The following is a 9495-nucleotide window of genomic DNA, read 5'->3' on the forward strand; positions in this document are numbered from 1 at the left end:
TGCTACGAGTAAAATGGCATTGCGTTCAGTTTCATTCTGTGAGTTCGACAGCTACTTGACTAAATATTGTATTTTCGCCTTACGCGACTTGTTTTCAAAATTTTGCGGGGGAGCATGCCCCCGGACCCCCCTAGCAAGCTAGGCGCTTCGCGCCGTCGGCTCGGCGCTTCGCGCCTTCACACCCATATCTTCACAATATACTTTTGGAAACCCCCCCCCATAAAATAAACTGATCCGCCCCTGGTGTGTGTGTGTGTGTGTGTGCCTGGTGTGTGTGTATGTGTGTGTGTGTGTGCCTGGTACATGGTGTGTGTGTGTGTGAGTGATGTAAAAGCCTGGTCAGATATAATATTGTGAGCCGAACAAGAGCCGGGAAGGACTGTGCCAAAATCAACACAGCCTTACCGCTTTCTATGCATTTATTTTGAATGGATTATTTTATACTGACACCAGTGTCATTCTGCAAAATTAACATAATTCATCACACAATTCCGACTGCATAGAAACCAGCCAAGCTGTTGAGTTTGGGTATGTGTTCAAGTGGAGAGAAATAGAAAGTACTTACTACATGGCTGGCTGTGTCATATCAGATTTACACGAGTTTTTTGTTGTTTTGTATTTTAAATATTGAATATGCGAGCGAAAGCGAGCTTTTTAACATTTCCGCAAAAGCAGCGAGTGTAAATCTGATAGGCCTATGACACAGCAAGTCATATAGTATTCTGTTTAATATTCTACATACTTGTACTGTCGTGTCTTTCAAGTTGCTCCAACCGTCCCACAGTCGAAGCGCCCAAATTGAAGACGCTTCTTATCGAACTTACTTCGTTCTCTTCCAAAGCCTCGTGAAATCTTTGACGTCAAAGAAAAGACGCCACTCTAGAAAGTATAGCGAGACGTGTACGTTCTCAAAATTCTAACAGGGGAGTAAAACGACAGCACAGCGCAAAAGTGGTAATCTTGAACTTTAGCGTGTTAAATTCATAGCTCATAATTCGGAGGCATTTAAGTCTCCAAATTTGTATAACCTGCACTTGTAATCATAACAAGTCATTTTAGATCCCTTTGAAGTTACGGAATAAACTCCGATGAACTGTACGAATGCATTTCCATTTACATGGGTCAAGGAAGGAATTATCCGTGTGAGCGACCAAGGGAGACAACTCTTTCGTGTAAATGATGTCCCGTGGTTGACTACGTACGCCATTTTCGCCAAATTAATTAATTATGCTTAAGTTTGATGCTCAATCCGTCAATTAATTTCACGACAAATGTTCTTTGGCTTGCTTACATGGACTTGTATCAAAAATAAGTAAAGAATGTCACGTACTGGCTTGTTCCCAGAATGACGTTTGTCTCGGTGACTTTGACCTCATGAGCAGTGGAAAATTAGGTCCCTGCCAGACTACTTTGACACGACCTCATTTACTTGATATACACACGTGTGAGCATATGCATGGTTTAGTTATCTAATGGGCGGTCTCGCTCACGTATGTGGGATAAACTTGCTCGTATTCCATGTGAAAGCCCGGTGTAGCGATGTCAGATTTCTTCCTCTGTCACCTTTCTGATTCGGCCTCGTTGATCTTGTATACTCTCCACACTGAACACAAACAAAGAAAACTTCGATGGTACTGACGATCGACCTTGGGTACTTTACATTCATGGGGTCAAATTTGTCCAACCAATTTTTTTATTTTTTTTAACTTAGAAATTTGATTCATCCTAAAATGTTTCCCTTCTCATTCAAGGGACGTAACCACTCGGAACACGTTTTCGAAGAAATCAGTCGAATTGGGGGTGAAAGCTATTCAATTTCACCACCAATTTTCTTCACATGCAAGAAACTGACATGCTTTTCGTCCTAAAATAAGTTCACTTCTTTAATTTTACCAGGAAACAACATTTCAGTCTCGAGTATATATCGAGTCAGAAAGGTGACAGAGGCAGAAAGCTGACATCGTTACACCGGACAGATCAGTGGCGATAAACATGTTGGTACACATGGTAAGGATGACACCACCTTGAAATCCAGACCTACTACTGTGCTTATGGCAAAGCCCGACCAAGTCAGTTTTGCGTGACGATCAGGTTTAGAGGTCTATGGACTATAGCTGCTGCTCATGTTATTATACAGTACGTGCGTCCACGCAACCTACATCTTGTTGCGTTACATTTTCTGTTGTCTTGCGGCCCCTCCCATTTGAGTGGGGGGGGGGGGGGGTCCGCCCGATGAGAGGTTGTGCCGGGAGAGGGTGAGGAGGATGTGTCCACGCAACGTCTTTTTACTTTTTTTTTTGTTTGTTTGTTTTTTGGCGTTGCAGTAATTTTTTAATTATCTTTCGGTTATTGCTCCTACCCCCAAAACTGGGCTGTGTTGTTAGGCAGGAGGAGGGGTTGTGCCAAGGCTGGGGTGGGGTTGGGTGGGGTGGGGAGGGGACCCACAGGGGAATGGAGCGGGGAGGTTTGCACAGTGTTCATCCACGCAACTTGTAGATAAATGTCATTCTCGTTGCGTTGCATTTTTCAGTTTTATGTTCACTCCCATCAGGAGGGGGTGATGTTTGCATTTGTGTGTGTGTGTGTGTGTTTTTTTTTTAAAGTTTTTTATTGGGGGGGGGGGGGGGGCGGGCTAAGCGGAGGGGACTGAGTTGAGAGACCAGAATTGGAGATGGGAGAGTGGGAGACAATGGGTATGGATCAATGGAATCTAAAAAAAAACAATTCCTTTCCTCACATATTGTTTTCCTGTCCGTAACGTCCGATCAAGATGGGGTGGGAGTGGGGGTGTCAGTTCGGGGAGGGGGTGGGGGCATAAAAGGATCGGTGGGTGGGGGGGGGGGGTATCTTGTAGAGGCGAGGGAAATAAGGGACAGTGACTGACTACACGGGGAATAAATATCAAGTTTTATTCTACCGGCCGGTGACCCTTATAGACACAACTATGCCGCACTGCAACTATGATACCGGCGTTCACTCTTACCGGTCACAATGAGGTGGTCTGGGTTGCCCTACAGCGTTCAGCGACAGCTAAGCCGGTGTAACACAAAATTATTACTCCACGAAAAATGTACTCCGGAGTAAATATTTCGTACGAAATTCTTACTCCGAGTACACTTTTCGTACGAGAAAAGAACTCCCCAAGGCACGAAAAAATTACTCCCTCCACGAAATATTTACTCCCCATTTTTTTTACTTCCAGTAAAAATCTCGTACGCAAAAATGGGGTGCGGGCGAAGGGATAATGCCAATAAGTGATTTCGCGCACACGAATGTCGCGCTACCCTCCTTCCACCCCTTCCACCACCAAGACGAACAGGGGACAAGGGAGTAAAAATTTCGTACACCTGGCATGGGAAGTTAAATTGCTTGTGTTGGGGTGAAGTAATTTATTCGTTATTTATTCGTCAGGGGAGTAACATTTTTGTACGAAATGTTTACTCGGAACTCACCTGTCTTGGGGAGTAATTTTCTCGTGTAATAGGGAGTGCTTTTTTCATAAAGGGAGTAACTTTTTCGTACGAAATGTTTACTCCGGAGTAAAAATCTCGTGGGAGTAATTTTCTCGTGTTACATCGGTTTATTAGTCTTCTCTTCTTCTTCGTTCATGGGCTTAGACTCCCACGTTCACTCATTTTAGCACGAGTGGATTTTTACGTGTATGACCGTTTTTATCCCGCCATTCAGGCAGCATACGCCGATTTCTGGGGAGGGTTTATTAGTTACACGGTAGGATTCATATCAGGCTAACTTACGGTGTTTCAAGGGATGTTCCCGCCCTCCTCCCCCAGCACACACGCACGCACGCTTTCAGGCATGCACGCCGGCACACATATGTCATATACGCCCGCACGTATGCACGCACCGCACACTGACACACACACACAGCATGCACGCACGCACGAACCGCCACGCACACACACAGCATGCACGAACCTACATATGACACATCATACACACACACACACACACACACACACACCTAACCCTAACCCTAACCCTAACGATGCGAGCCTGCGTGCCTGCGTGCTTCAGTTGCATGCCTGCGAGCATGTGCGAAAGAGAACGATTTAGTTATTAGTCGATTTGCCGTTAGGTGTAGCCTACCTGTGCACAAGCAGAAAGAATTTCGACAACACCCACACAGGAATAAAACGCCTGAAAAAAAAAGCTGCTTGCATTGGTTGAGAACAGAGATTAAACCGAGATTCTTCCTCTCCTTTTAAACATAACACAAAAACTAAGCTCAGTCGTGAGCCCCCCTCTGTACTTTTAACTGCTGCCCCCTCACTATCAAACATCTCAGCCCGGTGACACTGACAATGTCGCATACTTGCAAGTTTCTCAACTTGATTACCCTTCCACACTCAACAACTCGGTATCCAAGCTGGGCCAGTTAAGCCTGATTTTAACGACTCCATGTTGAAAGTTTTGCTCAAATTCTCGCTGTCTCCCTTGTCGGCCGGCCTTTCAGGGCTGACCGGAAGAACGAGTATTTGAACTTGACCTGAGAGCACCTCGCAACTCGCAACTCAGTCCTCCCCCCCCCCCCCCCCCCACACCTTGCCTTTCTAATTTCTTCTCGAATATTCTGGATGTGTAAGTTGTGTTGTTTGTCCTTGTTAGTGACCAAGCGTAGCCTAGACGTCGACGTTTCATTTCAAAGTCATTCATACACTGTTTTCTGGTGCGTTGTAAGTACAGTACAAATCTGCTTACTATACACTGTGGGCTGATCTTGCGTGGAGTCATGATTTTGTTACCCTTGTAAACACTCTTTATCTTCTTTGAGACTGCTCCTTTTTCTGTCTTTCTTGTTCTTTTTTCTTTCGGTTTTTTTTTTCAACCACACCTCAGGTCTTTGATCGCCAGTGCAAAAAGGTCTACACTTTGTAATTAGTCAAACATTTCTCTTGTAAGGTTTATTTGTGTTTTTGTGTGGTTTGTACGTGTGTGTGTGTGTGTTTTGTTGTTGTTGTTTTTTTGGTTTAATTTGAAAGCCACTGAAGTTACACGACCTTTCTCTTTCTGGTAGCGTATATAATTACTGATTACGAAGGGGAAAAACCATATTTTAAAGTTATTTTGCCAAAAAACGAAGACTTTTTTTTTTCCAAATGCCAAAAAAAAGTCTAGGGTCGCGCGAAAAAAATAGGGTCGGTCGGGATACCGTAAACAGACTATTTTTTTTGTTGGCCTTATCGTGTACAGCAGTTACTACTCCCAACCATAGACCTATATCTAAATATAGGTCCCTGTCCCTACTAACTACATTCGCACAATATCTAACACTCCATACAACCATGTCTTACCTGCGTAATCCTCTTCCACTATTCGTCTCGCTACGCACGAGGCTCGGTGCACTAGCGTGACATTCTTACCTGTTCGTGTCGGTCACATCAAAGGCCGCAACCTGTCCACGATGCTTCTTAGTGGTCTCACCTGTCAAGGGAGGCAAGTGGACCGGTCAAACTGGACAGACCTGGAGGTGTGTGTGTAGTGCAGGGGGGGGGGGGGGGAGGGCAGGAGGGATGGGGGCTTTGGGTGTGTGGGTTGCAGGGACGGACGAGGGGGGGGGGGAGGGGGGGGGTTTAGGGGTTTCCGGAACCCCCCCCCCCCCAGCCAAAAAGTAAAAATGTTTTTGTGTGGTTTTTTTTGGGTTGAGTTTCAATTTTTGGGGTATTAATCAGTGATAAAATCTGCTGCCTGAAACTGGTAATGATCATCCTCAGAATGCACCAGATTGCACCATTTTGCATCCTTTTTTCAAAATTTTCCGGGGGGGAATGCCCCCGGACCCCCCTAGCAAGCTTTCACACCCATATCTTCACAATATACTTTTGGAAAAACTCCCCCCCCCCCCCCCCTGATCCGCCCCTGGGTTGTGAAAGAAAGTGAATTATATTCGAGAAGATTATCTTTCTGAGAGGGGTACCCTGAAAACCCCATCAGTCTCTGACCCCATCTAGACTAACTAAATCTATCTTCAAAGTGAAGTATTGGACATGCCTGTGAAAAGTAAGCCTGATTCAAGCTACATGCACCCTCATATAATTTTGTGTTGAGAGCCGGATTTTTGACGAAATCGATGCAACAATTTCAGTGCAAGAGAGGTAACTCTAATTGTTACTCGAAAGCACAAGTATTGAGGACGTCAAGTGATTACTGCTTCCGCTCCTTCGTAAATCCTCGCACAAACACCAAAATATTGCCATGAACGGTGAAAGTTGCAAATATAAGTCACGACTCGATTGCAAACAATTATGAAACAAAACACGATCTAAGGACGAATTTTCTTAATTTCTGATGAGGTTTTCGGGGGTTTTCGGAGGTTTTCGGGGTTTTTGGAGACAAGTAGTACTGTCTGCGAGTGAGGGGTATGAAACGGAGCAGGGTATGTACTAATCATGTGTTTATGGTTTGTCGGTTCCGAGTCTGTGCGGTTTTAACGATGGAAAGAGAGGCGGCTTCGGGGTGTGTGTGTGTGTGTGTGTGTGTGTGTGTGTGTGTATGTGTGTGTGTGTGTGTGTGTGTATGTGTGTGTGTGTGTGTCAGTGTGTGTGTGTTCGTATGTGTGTGTGTGTGTGTGAGTGTGTGTGTTTATGTGTGTGTCTGCCTGTCTGCCTGTCTGCCTGTGTCTCAGTGTCTCACGGTCTGTGTCTGTGTCTGTCTGTGTCTGTGTTTGTGTTAGTGTGCGCGGAGATCTATAAACACGCAAAGTCAAATAGCTGAATTAGTACAAGGCCACGGCCATTTCCCCGGTGAAAGTAATTAATTACACGCCACCCAAATTATTTACCATGTGGGCATTGGGCATGCCTTACGAAACGGACCGCCTGATGAAGAAGACCGCTGAAACCATGCAACGACTGACAGAGAAACTCTCCTCCGATCGTAGACCATTGTAACAGGAAACATAGGAATATAGTGTCGTGTGTTTGTGTCCATATTCGACAACCAACGCCATACCTCTCTACCCCCCATTCTCCAGGGCCGGACCAAGTTCGTTTGAGGGGGGGGGGGGGGGGGGTTCCAACTGAAGGCAGGGGTCCAAAGTCCACATTTCTTTTTCTCTGAGAGGTACATTGGATGGCCAGGGGGGGGGGGGGGGGTCCGGAACCCCAGGAACCCCCCCCCCCCCCCCAGATCCGGCCCTGATTCTCTGTCTCTGTCTGTCTGTCTGTCTCTAATTTGCGTTACTAGATACTAGAACAGATTGTAAGAAAAGGCCAAGCCCGCTTACATCGTAATCCTTGTGTGTGTGTGTGTGTGTGTGTGTGTGTGTGTGTGTGTGTGTGTATCTGTGTGTGTGTGTGTGTGTGTGCGCGCGCGCGCAGTGTGAATGTGTGTGTGAATATGTGTGTGTGTGTGTGTGCGTGCGCGCGCGCGTGTGTGAATATGTGTGTGTGTGTGTGTGTGTGTGTGTGTTCGTTTGTTGGTGTGAGTGCATAGTAAGTACGCACCAAGCAGACCGCCTATATGCTGTTTCACTGACCGGACAGTGTAAAATACAAACCAGGCCCCTCCGTGATGGATGTCCGCTAGCCCTGGTGAGGACAGGTTTAGCTTGACCACGCTTCCACAGACACCCACGGTCACACAACTCGGACATCTATGACGGCGTGCTAGCGCCAAACGTGATGATTACAGTGAAGTTTGTGATATTTTAAGTTATTGAGACATCACAGTGCACTAAGAGATTTATAAAGCAAATCGAGAAAATGAATTATTGAACGAAGCGCGAAGCGCTGAGTTTAATAAATATTTTCAAGATTTGCTCTAAAAATCTCTCAGCGCACTGTGATTGTTTTAATAACGATATTGTCAGTAACGAGAGTAGATTAGAACGTTTGACAAGGCACATTTTTCTGCGGGCGTTTGGATATATTGTGGACAGGTCGAGTTATATATCTACGTTTGTGTGTGTGTCGGCTTTGCCATGGCTTGCATATTTCGGGGGTATTGACGGTTTAATCGCCGACCATGCATTTTACGATAAGATGACACATCATGTAGGGGAAAGGCTCCTAATATGGACCGGCTCCTAAAATGGACCACCTCCTGTTCTGACAAACAAATGGCGCTAGAGCACTCAAAACAATTTCATTCGCTGTATTCACCCTCTCTGGATAACTTGCACATGTCGAAATAGTTGCAAATACACAAACCTCAAAACCGTTAAGCTTTTTCTCTTTTTTTCACTTTTGGCAGCGTTCACTCTAAATTTGCCGCCTAAAATGGACTCGTTTTTGTCCACAGCCAAAGCTTTTATCACACACAAATTGCTATATATGACAGCTCAGACCGTATTTGTTACATTTAAGCAGTGTTGACCCCGATTTTCTACTGCAAACAAAAAATAATAGCAAAATCTCAAAGTATGTGTGAGTCCCCTAATATGGACCACCTTCAACAAATCGAAAAATTAAAAGCTAAAGGCTATTTTCATTAATTCATTAAGAAGCTTGCTGAAAATAACCTATAACTAGCCCTCGAGATTTCCAAAAAATATAACAAATAGTCTTCTTTTCGTGGAAGTTGATAATTTCACTTATTTTCACTCTGTTTTTGATAAGCTTCTTTAGTTTCCTGGTGTGCTTCAAATAATGCTCTCATCAACCCGAAACAGATAAATCTAAAGCATATTTTGATTAGTCTGACTTGCACACTAAGTTGAATCATGCTATTTTGAAGTATAGGGGGCTTTTTACAGTGATTCGCAAAGGCCGCTTCACTGGTCCATATTGGGCGCCTAGGCTCCTAATATGGACCATTTGTGAATTTTTGCTGAAAATCTATTGGAGCTATTTCACTCTAATTAGGCCCAACGGTTAACCTAAGAAAATGAAACTTCTTCGCAAGAAAGCAAGCTAGTTATCGGCATGAAATAAAAAGTGGTCCATATTAGGAGCCCTTCCCCTATGTGTCCTGTTGGGAGAACGCTATTATCCCATATTAAAGCTTGATGAGATCTTCCTTGGTTTTTATGGCCGTTTACTTGATACCTTCTGAGAGGTAAGCCAGAAACATAGCACATGCAAAACACAAGTGATATCAGTAATAGAGAATGCTCTTTGTATAAATCTGTGATCTTTGTATTTTTCCCGTTTTGCTAATCTTTTGACGTCATACTAGCTTCAAGAAACTTACTTGTTAAGCTGATCATCTTGGCGTGACATCGATAAATAAACAGCATGCTATTTGCAATTGTCAACAATAATGTCCGTGGGGTGTTTTTTCTCCCCATTTACATAATTTTTCTTGTACTTGTGATCGTCGTAATTATGACTTTTGACGCTGAATCGCTGTCATAAGACGTCATCCAACCGCGCACGGCCAGACAATCCAATCCCCCTGGCACAGACTTCGCCCCTTCCCCCCCTCCCCCTCCCCACCCCCCACTCCCTCCCCAGCTCATTCGCTGCATCTCTATGGCATCTCCCCAGCTCGCGTCCCCCGGAGAGACGGTAACCCGGCGACCGTAACCGATGCACG

This window comes from Littorina saxatilis, linkage group LG15 (genome assembly GCF_037325665.1).
Source record: "Littorina saxatilis isolate snail1 linkage group LG15, US_GU_Lsax_2.0, whole genome shotgun sequence".
Taxonomy (NCBI): Eukaryota; Metazoa; Mollusca; class Gastropoda; order Littorinimorpha; family Littorinidae; genus Littorina; species Littorina saxatilis.